Source organism: Pezoporus flaviventris, unplaced genomic scaffold (assembly GCF_033815535.1).
Source record: "Pezoporus flaviventris isolate CSIRO_AGI_PZ_B2104156 unplaced genomic scaffold, CSIRO_AGI_Pfla_v1 ptg000005l, whole genome shotgun sequence".
NCBI lineage: Eukaryota > Metazoa > Chordata > Aves > Psittaciformes > Psittacidae > Pezoporus > Pezoporus flaviventris.
In genome coordinates, this window is record NW_026892553.1 from 6,077,353 (window position 1) to 6,094,273 (window position 16,921).

General features: G+C 46.0%; 1 long non-coding RNA gene across 1 annotated transcript in view; it reads left to right on the forward strand.

Moving 5' to 3' along the window:
* The first annotated feature begins 28 nt into the window (after positions 1-28).
* The window catches only part of LOC133265388 (uncharacterized), a 31,945-nt gene continuing 15,052 nt past the window's right edge, over positions 29-16,921 (forward strand). The window contains exons 1-2 of the long non-coding RNA XR_009741944.1: positions 29-190; positions 4,944-5,016. This is a non-coding gene — a long non-coding RNA (uncharacterized LOC133265388). The remainder of the gene's footprint in view (positions 191-4,943; positions 5,017-16,921) is intronic.

Consider the following 16,921-nt stretch of genomic DNA (forward strand, 5'->3'; position numbering starts at 1 on the left):
TATTATCTTACTGTCATCTCACTACTACTGACAGGAGCCCCACACCTCAGACTGGGAGAGACCCCCAGGAAAGGTCAGGGTTGTTATAGGAATGTGTGGCAGGACACATCCTAAACCTCCTGCCTTGCGTGAGGGACCTTCTCAGCAGGACCCAACCGGCGGTGCTGCCGCTGGGGACCTGCATCACCAGGTCAGTGGCTGAGTTTGCCAGGCAGGTTGGTTTGTGCCACGTGCAGGATGTGGTGCCAGGGTGGTCAGGGGTGAATATCAGGTGTATTGAAACAGTGGACAAAAGAAGTCCTGTGAGCTTTCCCCTGGTTGGCATTCCTCTCCGTGCCGATGGTATGTGTTGGACTCTGAGCTCCAAGTCTGACCTGTGTGTCGGAACTATAGTTCCTGTGTGCAATCACAGCAAAATCCCCGCTGATGTCTACAGGAACAAACTCCACATTTTAGGATTGGCTTTTTCCCCCTGTGAAATGCTTCCAGAGCAAGTCTGCGCATTCCATTTCTTTTCAGAGCTTGCAGTTAAATATCTGTGGCCTCTGACCCTGAATTTCAGGGTTTTTATTTGAACACACACGATTTCATTTCATTCTCAGGTTAAAATCTGGCTCTTGGGGTTGCTTCTCTCAGCTTCCTGCAGTTACAAACTCCTACCAGCTCTTCCACGGGTGTTCTGTGCACACAAGGCAGTGATCTTGTGTCACACCCAGACCCATGAGTACTTATGCATCCCTAAATTAATTTCTAGTGGCAACAGTAATGCCTCATTCTAAGATTAAGGAAGGCAGATGGGGCTGAACCAAGGGAGCATTGGATGTCTGTGGCTGAGGTGCCTGGGTGATGGAGCAGCCGATGGCCCTCTAAAGGAAATGCATGTGATCTCTGCTCTGATGTCCAAAAGCTGAATTACATCCTCTGTGCCTCGGGACTGCTTTTTCGTCACCACCCTTCCCTCTGGAAGTATTAATAGCTCTATGGTCAAACAGTTTCACTTGTAACAGGAGGCGGAAGAAGAAGTAGAACAAGGACTCGAGCCAGACCCTCACCTGACGTAGGCTTTGTAACAGGAGCCAAACCTACAAGTATCCCAGCGTGTGTGTGGCTGTTTATCACTAAGGCAAAAGCTGTTATTGTGGTGTTAAAACTCCTGCAAGCAGAGAGACAAGCAACTGCTTTTGTCAGCTTGATTGCTTCTTCATCCTAAATACGTGTAGCATATGTCACCAGGACACTTCTGGCATCTGAATCTGGAGGCAGAGCATTAACCTTTAGAAGCTTCAGGAGGGATTTAAGCTTTCTCTTGATTTCCTATTTTACCTCTTGTGATTTCATACTTTACCTCTTGTTATGTGTTACATAGCAGCTTGGCAGGAGCAATGCACAGTCCTTTTGTAATGCCTTTTATTTAATGACTTCAGAATGCTTTGAAACCGTTGACATTGGACATTAGAAGTGGGTCAGGTCTGCCTTCCTCATTTTAGAGACGAGGACAAACAGGTAGGGAGGTTAAATGATTTGCCCTGCAGAAAGGAAATGTATGGATAGTGCAATTTGGAAGAGTACATAAAACTTTTGGCTCTGTTGCCTCTGTGCTTACCACAGGAATGGATTTCCTCCTTCTGTGAAAATGACTTCCTCTGTGATCATTGACAGTGAGCCTGCCAGTCAGAGAGATATAATTAAAGAGACTCAAAAGAAGATGGGCAGCCCAGAGCTGGGATTCCTCTCCCTGCAACAAACTGGAAGGATGGATGATTGAGAGAATGGGACTAGCTCATGTGTGTTCAGCTGGTGGGTGAAGTAAGCACAGAAAGTGTCAGGGCCTCCCAAACCAGCTTTGTACCTGCCGCCCCCCCATGAGTGTGGGGCAGAACTGGAGCACAAAATCAAACTGCAGGGTTTTTTCGCAGTCCTGTGCTTCTAGGAGACTGCAGAGCTCCAGTGAATAAACCTGGGGAGCCAACAGCTGTAATATGGGTTTCTTCTCTCCATTTCTGTTTGCTTTCATTGCCAATCAGACCCTCAGTGTGGAAGTGACGAGGAAGCACATTGCTGTCAATGATCTCTTTTATTCTATGGCCTCATGATAATTTGTGGGTTTCTGGTAGTGACAATTTCTGCAGAGCTGGGGTTGCACAAGAGTCTCACTTTTCATTTACTGGTAAATGAAGTTTCCAGCCATCACAGTTGCAGAGAGAAGCCTGGGTGACAGGCCATAGAATACACAGCTTGAAATATTGCATGTCAGGTCATCTGCATCAAATCACCCTGAAACAGAATCAACACGGATTGCAGCGTGCTGGTTTATTGCCTAGCAGAGGTATTGCAGGCTTAGAATGCAGAAGTTGTTGTGAAGCATTTTAAGGAGATCAGATTTATTGCCGGTTTATGTGACAATACAGTGACACCAGGTCAAATGGAACTGAATAGTGTTTCAGTCAGTGCAGGCTCAACAAAGTATCTCAGGAAGCTTAAAAAAGCAGAACCAAATGCATGATTGTGCTCCACCATCTTAGAATTACAGAAAGAATAATCTGCATTCATACCTGCTCCCTGTCCAAGGGGGATACAGTCCCACACAAGCTATAATGCGCTTTTGCAACCTCTGTTTTCAGTTGCCTTTGCACCTGAAGGCAAACCTGAGGGTTTCCTGCGTGGAAAAGCTGTTTAATAAAAACAAGTCCATGGCAGTTCCTTCAGTGATCTTCACCTTTGGCTTGAAATCTGCCTGCACTTGACCTTTACCTTTGCCTTGAAATCTGCCTGTATTTACTTCCACTTGTGTCTGTATCGCGTTTGCTTTTAATAATCAGGTTTTGAGTTATGAAGGAGAGTTTCTCAATCTTATGATTCCTGTGGGACTATCTCAGTGCTACTGCAATCAGCATGAAGTGCTTTTGACTGCAGTAGAAAATGTGCCATATAGGCCTTTGAGGAGAGTCCTCTGACAGCTAAAGTGCTCTTAGACTAAGCAAATCCACCCCCAAATATAGTGATTCAGTTCTGCAGTTTTCCTCCTTGCATGTATAAACACTGCCGAGGTGTGATGATGTGCTCTTGTCAAGTGAGTTGTGTGAAGTGAGGGGGATACATGAGCAGGAGCAGGGCAGGGGGTCCCAAGGTTTCACTAGATTATAGCCAGGGTTCATCTTCTTACCAGATGTGACTTACAGACAGGCGATGTCAAAGTGATGCCGCTATTCCCTTTGGTAGGAAACATCCATGTCCTTTGCTCTATAACATGGCACAAACCCCTCAACAGATCTGGCTCAGGGCTGTTATCTGAGGTTTAAACTGTAGCCCCTATACAAATGAAAACCTATTTCATTATCCTGACAACTTTTCCTTCCTTCTTGGTGGATCTTTGCAGAGGAAGGGAGAAGATGAGGTCTCCAAAGGCATGACAGGATTTCCAGCAGGAAGGGCAGCATGTTCTTATCTAGGACACTTACTGGAAGGGGAAGGATGGGGAATGTTGATTTATCACTAACTGTTGTGGAACAGATATTTAAGAAATGGCTACATTTGTGTGTGGTTTATAAATAATTGTGGGTTTGAATGCCATGGCAAGGGTAGGATTGTGCTGGGAATTGCTGGTGTGAGCCTGGACAATCCGGCAACTTTGTGAGCAAACCAGCACCTTTTTATAGGTATCTGCAAAAATAAAGAGGGTTTGGGAGTCCCTGGAGCCAGAGATGAGGGACCAAGGAGTTATTTAGAGAAACAGAACATTCATGCTTGAACAGGGACCATGAGGTGTACAGGGGCCGGAAGAGCCAGCATGACCAGTGGAAAGCAATGACGGTCCCTTCTCATCCACTTGAAATACGGCAGGAGCTGATGGCAGCTGCAGGAATGGTCTCTTTAGGCAGAAGTTGATTTTCACAGTGGAGGAGTGCACTGGCATTAGCAGAGCACACGCAAACCCAGGGTTTGCTTCCAGCCCTCCAAATGGACAAAACATCAGGAATTTTGACACCTGACTCCCTGAGAAGTAATTTCCAGTGAACCTGCAGGTTCTCTTCTGCAGGCTGAAGGGCAAAACTGAGTGTTCTTCCCCACATGAGGGTTTGTTGCAGTCTACCTGCTGGCTTGGCCTGTGAGCACAGCCTGTCTGAGCAGGGCTGGGATGGATAACTTTGGCCAGCAGTTAGGGGTGAATGTGTTTCTCTCTGTGTCCAGTCTCTGAATGTCGCCTGTGTTGTTCTGTAGCTTTATTTTGTGCCAGAAGTAATGATTATTTAAGGGCAATAATAATGTTTATTTAAAACTATTGCAGCTGAAAACAGCAGCAAAAAAAAAATAAAATTACACTTTTATATTCCAATATGGACAATAATATTTTTGGATTAGCTCAATATGTGTCAACAGGATGCAGATCATTGCATCTTCCCCTTTTCTTGTTATCAGTCACACCAGCGATGGCAGAGGACACTTTCCCTTTGCTCCTCGAGGCAAGTCTTCAAGCAGCATCACTTTTAAGCTGTTGCTGATTGTCATGTCAAAAGCAACCGGATTTCAGGAGCCAAGCAGGGCTTCTCAAATGATTTAGGATCCTGGGTATTGAGAGACTGAATGCCAAACAGCCTTTCACTTTGGGGGAGATGGGAGGCAATGGAGACACAGAACCCAAAATGATGTATTTCCCTATTGACAAGTGCATCTGAGAGCCCTAAAATGTCAAAATCATAAAAATTGCCCCCAAAGCTTTTAAAATGATGGCAGGGATTAGAGCCAAGCCCCCTGTGATGCATGAGCACCATGCAAGCTGTAAGTGGAGGTGGGTAGGATGCAGGGGCTTTATGGGCTGGGACCAATCATTGAATCACAGCACAATTAGGGTGGGAGGGAGCTCAGGCCTGAGGTCACCTGGTTTAGCAATCACTCGGGCCGGGCCAGCTCCATCTGAAGTGTAACCACTTCTCTTACACTTACAGGATACTTGCTGAGGCCTCATCCAGCAACTTGAGGACTCTTCTGCTGCACATCCCCTGAGCACTGCCTGGGGAGGTAAGCTGGTTTGTTTTCTACTTCCTTTCTGTAAACAAACAAGTATTTCCTGGTTCAAAATGTGGGGGAGAGGAGCATGGGGAGGGAAGGGGAAACCACAGAAAGCAGGAAATATTCTCCCCGGCTGCATGAGAGGAGACTGAAGGTGGGGAGGCCACCAACATACAAGCTATTAACAGGGCTGGGGATGCGTTATTTTACTTGTAATAACCAATGAAACCAGCCAATAAAGAAAAATTATAAAGTAGTCAAGGAAACCTAAATCCTTCCTCTGCTGATCAGCCTGAGGAAAAATACATTCTCTGATAGGATGCCATCAGGGTAAAATTACATTTTAAAAGTATCTCTGCGTGTGCTGCTGGTAGTGCTAGATTATTGGAGTGATGAGAACTGTTCCCACTTGTCTGGCAATTTCCATCGCTGTGCCACCATTAACTAGTGCATCCCTGTCTGCCACCAAGAAGGAACACCAGGGTCAGTCTTGTCTGAGTGAATTGTGTGCTTAAGGACCATGAGTTTCATTGAACAGATGAGGAAATGATTTGAAGTGCTGTCAGATGAGAGTACTTGGCAATGTCTGTGCTGCTTCTGGAGGGGAGACCTGAATCTGTGCTGAGGTTCTGCTCCTGTTGTGAGAGAGGAGAGGTAGGGATTGAGACAGGAGCCTGATGTGGGCCTTCTCCAGCTTTGGTGTCCCTCGCTGTCCCTTTCCACAGCAGCAATATGGGCTCTGCCCCACATGGACCTGGCATTACATGCTGGGGATGTGGTGGTGGGTACAGCTGGCTGAGAGCTGCCAGCAGAAATCTTCCCATCCCCTTGTGTGCAGGCTGTGCGTGGGTGTGAATTTAAGATCTCACTCATCTTTGTTTCACCAACCAACATTTTCCCTTGTTTCTTCATGTCTGGATAAAGTAACCATGCAGGGGTGCTCTGTTAGTCTGTGCCTTATACTCACTTGTTAGGGGCTTGTTAGACCCCTTTGGGTGGCTGATGGACCCAAAATCACCCCTGGATGGGCTCAGGGAAGGTGAGTGTGGTCCCAAACAACACTGTGTGGGAAAAGACATCAGGTCACGTCTAATGAGAAATATTTACGTGTCTGGGGCTGATAAAGCTTCATTGTGAAGCTGCCAGTTTCCTTCCACGGGCTGTGGGACGGCTCCATCGTGGCTCTGAAGGAAACGGGGACGGGGTGGAGACTGGCCCGAGAAATGCATGGAATACTTTACTGATGAACTCTGGAGAATCCGGAGGGAAGCAGGGGCAGGAGGGCGGGAAGGGGAGGCTGCCACTCACAGGCAGCGGCTGCAGCCTTGGCTGACACCATGGGGCATTTGGCACTCTGAGGAAGGGTAAATGCAGAGGTAAGTGGGCAGGGATGTGGGTGTAGAGTGCTTAGCTCTGCAAGGCCAAGTTTCCTGTGGCCTTTAGCACTCCTGCTATGCAGTTCTTGAGCTCTTAAGTAGGAACAGAAAGGTCATTGGTGCCTTCCCCCTCACTTGGGACTGCTGTCTGATCCTTCATTGCATGGGGATGCCCTGACTCACCCCATGCCTATGGTGAGCTGCTGGGCTTTGGCAGCACCATCATCTAAAGCAGCACCTCCTCCCATGGAGCAGTCATAAGGAGCTAAAGGACATTGTGTGTTCCCCTTATCCCAGGAAATCCCGAGGGATACAGAGTTGCAGTGTGGTAATATTTCCACTGATAATGCACTTGAGTGGAAACAGAGGCTTCCATGCAGTTTTGGGCTTTTTCCTCACATTTATTAGTGATTTTCTGCCACTTGAAGAGTAGTGTGAATTTCTACCCTAATTATGACAACAATAATGTGGGAACTTGGAGTAAGATAACAATAATAAGTAATTATAAGTAACAGTCAGTCACACTGAGCTCTTTAAATGAAGTGCTTCTCCTCCCAAGTGATTCCCGTGCACTGGCAGGCACTGGCCAGTGTTGCCCCCATTAATCTGCAGCTGGGGCTGTAGCAGAATTGATCACTTCCCTGTACTTGCATCTTGCAGAGATATCCTGTTCCATGGAGGACACAGATCATTAGGAAACTGCTTTTAGCTCATCTTTTACTCCTCAGCATCTGTCCTGCTTTCTCCTGACTGATGTTGGTAATTGATAGCCCATCATGTTGTCTCAAAAGAGATCCAGACAGCAGGACACGGGGCATGGATAGCGCAGCCTGCACAGCTGCCAGACTCTGCATGATTTAAGCCTTTTGTGCCTCAGTTTGCCCACCCATGGGGTAGTAGACCATGAAGCACCTGGTACTGGAGATGCTGCAGGGATGCTGAGGTTTGCTGAGCACCAACTGAAAATGTGCCCACACTCCAGTGGGATGCAGCGCTCCGGGGTGGAGCTGCGCAGCTGGTGAATGAGTCCCAGCACCTTCCTGTGCCCGGTGATTCCTGGAACCATCTGGTCCTGACCTGCTCGAGAGCAGCAAATTGGACTAGAAAGAATTGCTCTCTCTGAGTGAGCGATGTGGGGTTGCAGGCCTGTGTTCTCCATTCCATGGTAATGATCTCTCCTGAGGAGCAGAGAAGACATGGGGAATAAAAGCTGCAGTGTACAAATGAGTTGCTGGAGGCAGGTCCCTGGCATTCTGCTTTGGTTATTTAAGTTGGAAAAGTTAAACAGATGTAAACAATGAGATAAATAGAGAAAATGGGCTTTTCTTCATTCTTTTTTAAACTTTAAATACTTAGCAGTAATCACATCTGGCTTGCTCGTAAGCCATGTAACACTGAAGGAATGGCACAGAGCTGATGTTCCTAATAATTCCAGGTGGGCAGTTTACAGTGAGTATTTAAATATTAATATTTTATAATTATTTTAGTGGAGAATGTGTGTGTGTATACATACACACACATGCGCGCACATACACATAGAGAGAGATCTACCACAGGACCGCTAGCCCCACCAGTGGCACAAGCAGACACTGTGTTTTCCCATGGGCCATGGAAGCCTAAGCCTGATCTGGGGGCTTTGAAGCCAGGCTGATGTCAATTAATGTAAGAGCAAGTTTCCCATCCTTCAGTTAGTTGGGGTGTTGTTCATCACCCCATACAGACATGCAGCCTGCATCTGGTTTGGGTACCAGTCCTTTGGCACATACACTTTGAAGGTAAATATATTCTGATGGTATCCAGGGACACTGGCAGGAAAGAGAAACCATTTTTGTCTCTGCACTCCGTGGTTTGTCAAGGGTGAAACGTTTCAGATGCTGGTGCTTGATTGAAAAAATATCAAGTAAACCAGAAGCTGAGCAACTTTAGAACTGATTTCTGACAGCAGTTACATGAGGCTTAGCAAGATGAACTTTCAGTGTCCCCATAAGATAAAGTAGACTAGAAAATTGATGTGATGAAAGAAGAGATTGGTGAAATAGACATTTTTGATGTGCCACGCTGAAATACACTGTATTTCATTAAATTATTCATTCAGCTGGGGGAATAACATTTAAGCACAATAAGATTAGGAATTTTAAAAGACTTCAAGAGAGCTTCATTTCTCAGAGAGCACATTCAGGGACATTCTGACATTTAATTTCTTAGCAAAATGTAAAGCGGGGCTAGAAAATGGAACACAATTAACATTGACTTCACACTTGGATCCAGTTTTGCATCGGTTCAAACAATGCAGTCAGAGGTGAGTGAATAGTTTGCTCAGTGACTTTGCCTCTTTATTTCTGCTTACCAATGCCTTGTGAGCAGCTTGCAGTGTTCTCCAATACCCCCATTCTTTCCTGGGAGGTCCTGGTTATTCATCAGATAAGTTTTATGAGTAATTCTCAGTCTTGCCTTGCTCAGTTCTATATTTAGATTTTCTGCTGTGGTGGCTAATATTGAGTGGAGGCTTAGGTCACACATTACTATTTCTATTCTCTGACTGAGTGCAAATACACACAGTGCTGAGCCCCAGACTTAACTTCAGATGTCCTCTAATTTCTGTTAATATTCTTGTCCACTCTCGCACTGGTCAGAAATGAACTGAAAAGGCAAAAGTACAGCTATGGATTAACCTCAGCACCATTTTGAGCTGCTGTGGCAGATACCTGATGTGCTGCTCTCTTACTTCTAATTTTAAAACCACCAAATACAAAAATCAACTGAATGTTGCTTCATTAGCAGAATGTCTCTGAACACAGACCTTCTCTTTGCCATTGCCCTCTCTAGAGAGCAAGCTTGGATAACCAGCCTAGATGGAAAACCTTGTTTTTAGATATCCAAATCTACATGAGGTGAATCCTGTTTGAAGTAAATAATACCCCAAAAGTCTCAAGACAGCTTTGAAGAAACAGCTTCCTATCAGAAAAAGAGTTGTAGCAGACAGATTTCAATCACTGGTATGTATTTCTGTATACCTGCAAATGCACGCTGACCCTCTGTGTTGTACTGGGCCCAAATCTAGTTTTGCTTAGATTTGCTACAGATCTTCCTCTATGTTGTGGTTTAAGTCCAGGCCTTAAATCAGAACCACGCAGTCTACTCCCCCTGCCCTTACACTCTCTCAGCATAGAATCATAGAATCACAGAATAGTTTGGGTTGGAAAGGACCTTAAGATCATCCAGTTCCAACCCCCTGCCATGGGCAGGGACACCTCACACTAAACCAGGGCACCCAAGGCTCTGTCCAACCTGGCCTTGAACACTGCCAGGGATGGAGCATTCACAGCTTCCCTGGGCAACCCATTCCAGTGCCTCACCACCCTCCTTATATCCAATCTAAATTTCCCCTGTTTAAGAAGCATGGGTCAGACTGACAGGCACTTTTATACTCTGAACCCAAGTCAGACCCCCAGTGCATCATTGCCTTTCTGTGGGCTACTAAAGTGTACCACTGCTGTATCTCCAGGCTCTACCCCTTACAATTTAAAACCATTTTCTGCTAGAAACTATTAGGGGGTGAACAGTGCTTTGTTTGAAATGGAGACATTACTGCTCAGGAGATTTTCTGCTTTTACTTGGGGCTCATGTGGAATGCCAGATCCATTCACATTGCCAGTACCTGCACTGGAAATGTCAGGTGCTGCACACATTTGCTGTATGTCTCCACAGGGGTTTCTCTGGGTATACACATTCTGTTACCCAATTTAGAGGCTGAACGTTGATGTCTTAAGTGTTTGATTCAAAATGCAACAAATAACAAGCACTCGGGGTACAGTTCTGCATTGCATTAGAAAAGAAAATCTCTTTTGAGCTGTGAAAAACAATGTTCTACAAGTTCACCTTGAATTACTCCCCTGAAGGCAGTTTTTGGAGAAGCAGCCAGGCTGGTGCTGGGGCACCTGCCTGAGCAACGAGTAGGACCAGGGTCTGTTCTGCTCCTGCTCTGCTGTGGGCTGCCCTGTGTCACTTTACAGGGGGGTTCAGAAACTCAGGCATCACAGACCCCTCAAAGGAGGTGCCAGTGGACATTAGCTTGAGGCTTAGAGGTCCAGGAGAGGAATCATGGCTGTCCTGAGGGCTTTCCTTCTAAGCCTTGTTTCCTCACCACTGAAACAGGGCTGCATGGTCGACCCTTCCTTGGGAGGGTGTAGTGAGGTGCTGTACAGTGAGGCATTTGCTATGTGGTGATTGTGTGAGCAGTGAAATATAGACAGATCTACGCTGGGTTTAATCCAGCTAGCTCCAGGGTTGGTAGTAGTTGGTTCTCTGCTGCAGCAGGCCAGGCTGGTGTAGTAATGTAATGGTGTAACTCCTGCAGGAATGGTTTTCATGGCCTGTGGCTATTTTTCCTGCAAGTTGGTTGTGAGCAGGCCCCTTTTTAACTGTCCTTGGCAGCTGGTTGATTTACTAAGGTCCAGGTTCCTCCTATCTAAGTGTAGGTACCTAACTGAGGCACCCCAGAGAGATGTGCACCTGCAGGGGGGGATTCAGACGTTTGATGGACTAAGGTTGTTTGCCGGTATCCATCTCTTCACTGACAGCATGGTGCTGGAGAGCACCTACATTCGTTGTTTAGGTGACCGCTTTAGGAGCTTGCAGCTTGTGTTTTCATCTGTCTTCTGTCACATTTTTCTGCACAACTTAAAAGAGTTGAGTCTCGTGGCTCCTGGGTGCTGAGGTCCTGCAATGTGCTCAGAATCCCAGTGGAGGCTGTTTCCAGCTCACTGGAGAGCTGTTAGTCTAACATGTGCTTACTGGTATGCTGTTAGTCTTTCCTTGTGTTTTAGCCTCTTTCGTGTCATTTCCTCCAGTAGACCAAATCAGAGATTTATACAAGAACTGTGTAAAAATGGCTCTGGTGTTCAGTAGCTGTGTCAGGAAAGTTGTGCAAAGGATACTGCAAAACGGTGTTTCTAGCTTGATAGACTGCCTCTATTTGCCATTTTCCATTGGGTTTTAAGTTGTTTGCTGTTTTCAAGGAAGTTCCTTTACTCCCCACTAGGAAAAAGACATGGAAATGGGAGCACATATCAGAGCAAATATCACAAATTCTGTTAAGAATCAGTAGGTTGAACTGGTCTGAACAGTGTATTTCTATCGTGCTTATATGTTGGAAACTTGCAGAACATGCCACAGTTGTATGTTTAAGTATTATACTAAGAAATCTTCTTTAGTAAAGATGGGATGAGGTGAGTTCATAACAGAACTAACAGCTCTCAGATTAGTGGATGGGTTTAAAGGATGAGTAGGAAAATGAGTGGTCATGATTCACTAGCCAGGCTTGCTGTTCAAGAGTATGTCTAAATCCAAGATGTGCAAGCTCAAGAATCCTGATAACCACGATCTGACCTCTGAACCACACTGTTACATGCAGGAACATAAGGATCCCCATGGCGATCTCATTAATGCTCATCTCAGCAGGAGAACTGAACCCTGCTGCTGCTTTCAGGTGCTTCTGCCCAATTCAGATTCAGATCCAGAGCTTGGTCCATCTTTTTATACCAAGCTCTGGTCTGTTCTTTTAGAAAAGAGCAGTCGATGGTACAAAAATGCAATGACAGGACAGAACGTGGTGCCATTTGTCAGTGGTGGATCAGGGCAAAGGCCAAGGAGAAGAAAGCAGTTGGCATTGCCGTGTCTCTCGTTAAAGAGCAGAGTCAAGTGAGGTGCTGTTGAAATGAAAAAGCTGTGATGTTCAGCAGAAAGGGGAATTGTAGCTAGCAGCCCTAACCTGAAATGACCATTACCATACCTCTGTAACCATAGCTACCCCTCCTTGTAAAGAAGTGCAGTGAGATGTGTAAAACCATCTTGATTAATGACAAAGCGAATGACTCTCATACCCACTTGGAGCAAAACAAACCATCCTTTAACATAGCTTTCAGTACAGCTTTGTTCTTGAGAAAATGGAAGAGGGAAGGTGAGGGCATGCTAAGAATGAAAAGGCCTGCCATGACTCTGAGTTATACTTTAAGTTAATGCATGTAAGAGGGACATGTTCCAGGAAAACATGGCCAGTAGTAAAAGAAATTCAATCTGTTACTTTACTAAATCAACTGCTGAGTGGATTGTGTATAGACAGCATGTGGCCAGAGGTCTCTGTTACTAGATGGCATTGCATGGCAGGTCACTGAGGTGTTCCTGGAACAATGCAGTATGACCACTTTAAATCAACCCGTTTCTGCTCATCATTAAACCACTGTGAATCAGAAACAACCTTGTTGACTGCAGCATGGTGGTTGCTCTTCACCTCAGAGGATCTCATGCAGGAGTCAAGGGGAACACAACTTCTATTCCTGCAAAATGACCAACAGGAATAAAAACTCCGAGAATTCCTTTCAGCTGGCAGTGGTTTAAGATTTTTTGATCAGAATTAAGGAATTCTTCCCAATCCAGCCAAAAGAGAGCAGAGCGGGTAGAAAAGAAAGCAAAATTCATCTGTTAACCAGCCTATGAGTGAGTTTGAAAAAAGCCCCATGTCCTGTCCTGGAAAACAGAGTGTAGTGGGAGCTCAGGAATTCCCAAGGCAACAGGCAGTATGTGCTTACAGAAGACACCTGTTGCAATAAGGTAAGTAAACCATTGTCAACTGCAAATAGATGTGGGTAGAGCAAAAGGGATTAGGTAGAAAGAAGGGGTTCTGAGAGGAGCACAATTAAATACTTATCTTTTGTGCTGTGTCCTTGGGGAACTCGAGGGCAAACAGAACTTAACATTTTTCAGAGGATGTGCGTAAAGAGATGTTTTTCCCCCACTGCTTTTGAGTCCTAGACATGTATTTGCTACAGGAGATTGGTCGTTTCAGTGGCTGATCAGTATAATCTAGCTGTTTGGTAGGTAACTGTGGTGAAGAAAACTGTTAATAGTGCTTGCTGTTTTAACAGAGTGCAGTGGTTTGTGCTGAGGCTTTTAACAGCAGTTGGTGTTTAATGCAGTATTGTCCAGCTCAAGCTTTCCCAGACCAGCTCTTTCACTGCTTCCTCCTTCCAAAAATCATTATATTGGCTTATAAAAGAGAGTGAGATCTTCGCTAACATGGCAATGAGCTGAAGGGCTCCGTGCTTTGTAGTTGATGCTTGAAGGGAAACTGTGCCTCAGATGTGTGTGAAGGACTGGAGACCACAACCTGGCTTTACATTCATCTCCCTGTGTGAAAACATGTTCCTTGCAGGGATAGGAGAAGATGGCCCCTTGGTCTTGGGAGCCACCACTGCTGCAAACAGCAGGTAATGCCCAGGGAGGGCTCAAACAGACTGTGCTGCATGTTAAGGAACCTACCAAAGGGGCTGCCCTTTTCAGGCATTGCCTTCTGGTTCTGTACAGCTTCATGCATCATTTCTTCATGCTTTGACCCTCAAATTCCCTTGTCCCCAGGTCCAGCTTGCTGTGCTAACCCCTACTAGCTATCAGGAGAGCATTCGTGCAGCTTGTGAACCTCTCGGCACTCCTGTTTTCAGAAATCAGTGAAGCTTTCCTCAGACGCTGACCAGGGCCATACTTCAGGCAGGATTGAATGTTTCAGTAGAGGTCAGAACACCACATTGTTTCTGGTTTTGCACTGTCCTTTTCCTCCCTGTGGAAGGGATTGAATCTGGGCTATGGCAGAGAATCTGGGATGGTTGAGAACCAGTCTGCGCCACCACGGTGAGCCTCTGTTCAGTTTGCCCCTTTGGTTTTTGCTGCTGTTCTGTGCCACTTATTTTCTCTGGTCGATGAATTGTCATTTTTTACATTTTCTCAGTACTTAAGAGTGAAAAAAATGGTAGTTTTATTCTTCAGAGTTCTGATGGAAATGCTTCTGTGTCCATGTTGTTTGCTCTCTTATGCCTGACATGCAGGATGGGTAGTTGAGGAAATTCTTCTGCACCAATAGCAGTAAATATTGGTGTCCGTTTTCTTCCACAGAAAATGATTTCTGTGCTTGTTCCAGAAACTGAAATGACTCTTTGGAAGGAATTATCTTAAATTGTTGATGCATTTCCCCCACTGTTGTTCTCAGCACCACATTCAAGGACAGGATGTGATTTTTGTAACAACTTAAAAATACAGAATCATTTGGGTTCAACCTGCCATAAAAATTGTGTGAACTGTTCTGCAGCACACTTAATCACAGAAGAGATTCACAGGCTCGGGGAAGCTAAACAGTCTTCAGCAGACTTAGTTCATTTGCAGCCAGTCACAATCCTTCTCCCAGTTATTCCCATTTACTTTGACTCATAAGTACTGCAGCAGCAAATATTTTATGGGCTCAGGATGAGAAGTCTCCATCCCAGCTGCAGTGCTCAGGGGGGATCCTCTCCTGAAGGCCAGAGGCTGTTTGTATCTGTCCCAGACCCACAGCTGGGACCTGCCCCTTGTGCCCAGGCCACTGGGGATGCTGGATGGGGCAAGTTGCTTATCTGCTCTGTCCGGGGCCTGGCCGTGGAGGTTCCATCACTCATGTTCCACGTGTCTTGGGACACTCAGTTAAAACACCTCTGAAGGGCAGTGATGCAGCACTTCCATCTCTCTCTGATGGCTCCCACAGATGGGAGCCCGAGCAGATGAGCTGCTTGGAAACAGTACTCCAGGGTTATTGGTATTGTCAATAGGGCAGAGACAGAAGAAATAGGAGAATATGTGGCAAGCACATTTTGAAATAGCAAGAGACCAAGTTTCTAATAGCCTCACCAGGTAAGAGTGTCAGGATGGAAGGGACCTCTGAAGCTTATCTCATCTATCCTGCTGTTCAAAGCAGGACCTACTGTAGCCCCAGATTGGATGGCTCTGGGTCATAAAGCCCATGTGTGTCTCAGTCTCCTCTGCCTATTACTATTTTGTGTAGATGCAAGCTGGTGGGGAGTTTGAACATGTGGACATGTTGAAGTTGTCTTGGCATTTTTTGCTCTCCTGAGTGCTGCTCTAGCTTGGATTCTTTGAGGAAATGCTTCTTGCAAACAGATGTGCTAAAATGAGAAAATTAAAGTGTCTGCTACTGTTGTGGCTGGTGTTAATCTGCAGTTTCTGTGCTGTGCCTTTGACTACTTTCTGTGGTCAATAAAAATAGAGGATTGTTGTATTTTGGTTCAGTTTCTTCCTGTCCATGTTCTCCATCTGACTCCCTCAATGGCTCCCTGCAAAGTCTGAGACCACAGGTTTTTCCTGCTGCCTCCAGGGACAGCTCCTCTGGTTTTAGTGCTGCCACCAGTAAGTACATTGTTAGTGAAATCTGATGTGCTGCGGTGCTCTTGCAGAAGAAAGTTTAGCAGCATCTTTAAATATTCCCAGCCACCATAAGGAATATTCTCTGCATGACAACTCGCCTCTTGAGGTTAAAGACCTGAAGATTCCCATGAGGGGGAGGTCTTTGGTTTGCTGAGGGATAGGTGGTGGGTGAGCAAGAGTGAACCTTACAGCAGGGTCTGAGGGATGTCTGTAGCTCTTTACTGAGGTGCCTGTCCTGAGTGTAGCTGTACACTGCTCACCTCTGCATGGCTTGATCTCACCAGTGTCTGCCCAAGCTACTTGATTCTCCGCAGCAGGGCTGTTCCTAAAGAGAATCCCACAAGCTAAACCCATCGGAGATCAGAGTGAGAGCAGCTTGCTGGAGCTGAGAGCCGCATGTTCTAAATGTTAAGGGAATGTCGCAGGAGATGCTTAACAGACGCAAAAGGTCAGCACTGCCCAAGCTTTCAGTAAAACAAAGGCCAACTATTTTTAACTTGAAGTGGGAAGCCTAAAGCCATGAGCTGGCCTGATTGCAGGCGGCCTGTACTCCTGTGATAATCAGAGCTGTATGCATAATGTGAGCCCATCACTGCTGCAAGCTGCGTCCAAAATCTGTTCTGACCTCTGCTAATGCCACGAGCCCGCAGTCGCAGATGGGGCCTGACCTCATGAGGTCCTGCAAGCACTGCACTGAAAATCCATTCCTGTCTTGGAGAGTTACTGTAAGAAGCAGTGAGTTCATGAACCAAAGGTGGGGGTTAACAGAGAGACACATGCATAATTTGCTTTACTTAGTCGTGTCTCCATCTTCAGCTCTCCACTACAAGGGAGTGAAAAAGCAAGAGGCTGATTGCCAGGCCGGTGGGACAGACACAGGGATCTTGTGTCCTCGCAGGACACAAAGCTTTGACTCCAAGGCTATTTTCAAAACTAAATGTACCTGTTTTCTTTTTAAGGCAGCTGTGAAGCAATGATGTCAGTGTAGCTGCTGGCAGGAGTATAAGCACTGTGGGAGAAGGTCTGCACCTCTGTTTTGTATGGCTTTCTTCACCCTGGTGTTAGAGCCAAGAGAAGCCAGGTGCTGGTCCCAAATCATTTCCCAGTGCTGCTGTAGAAATTGGGACTGTGGGTCTGTGCATAGGTCTGTGTTCATACTTGTATCTGGTATGGAATAGAACCTACTGTGACTTCCTGGTGAACTTTATGAACCCAGCAGGACCTGAACATCATCTTGGATGTTGCACCACGCTTGCTGGAAGTTCAGCTTGTCATTGCTGGTGTGAGTGACAAAG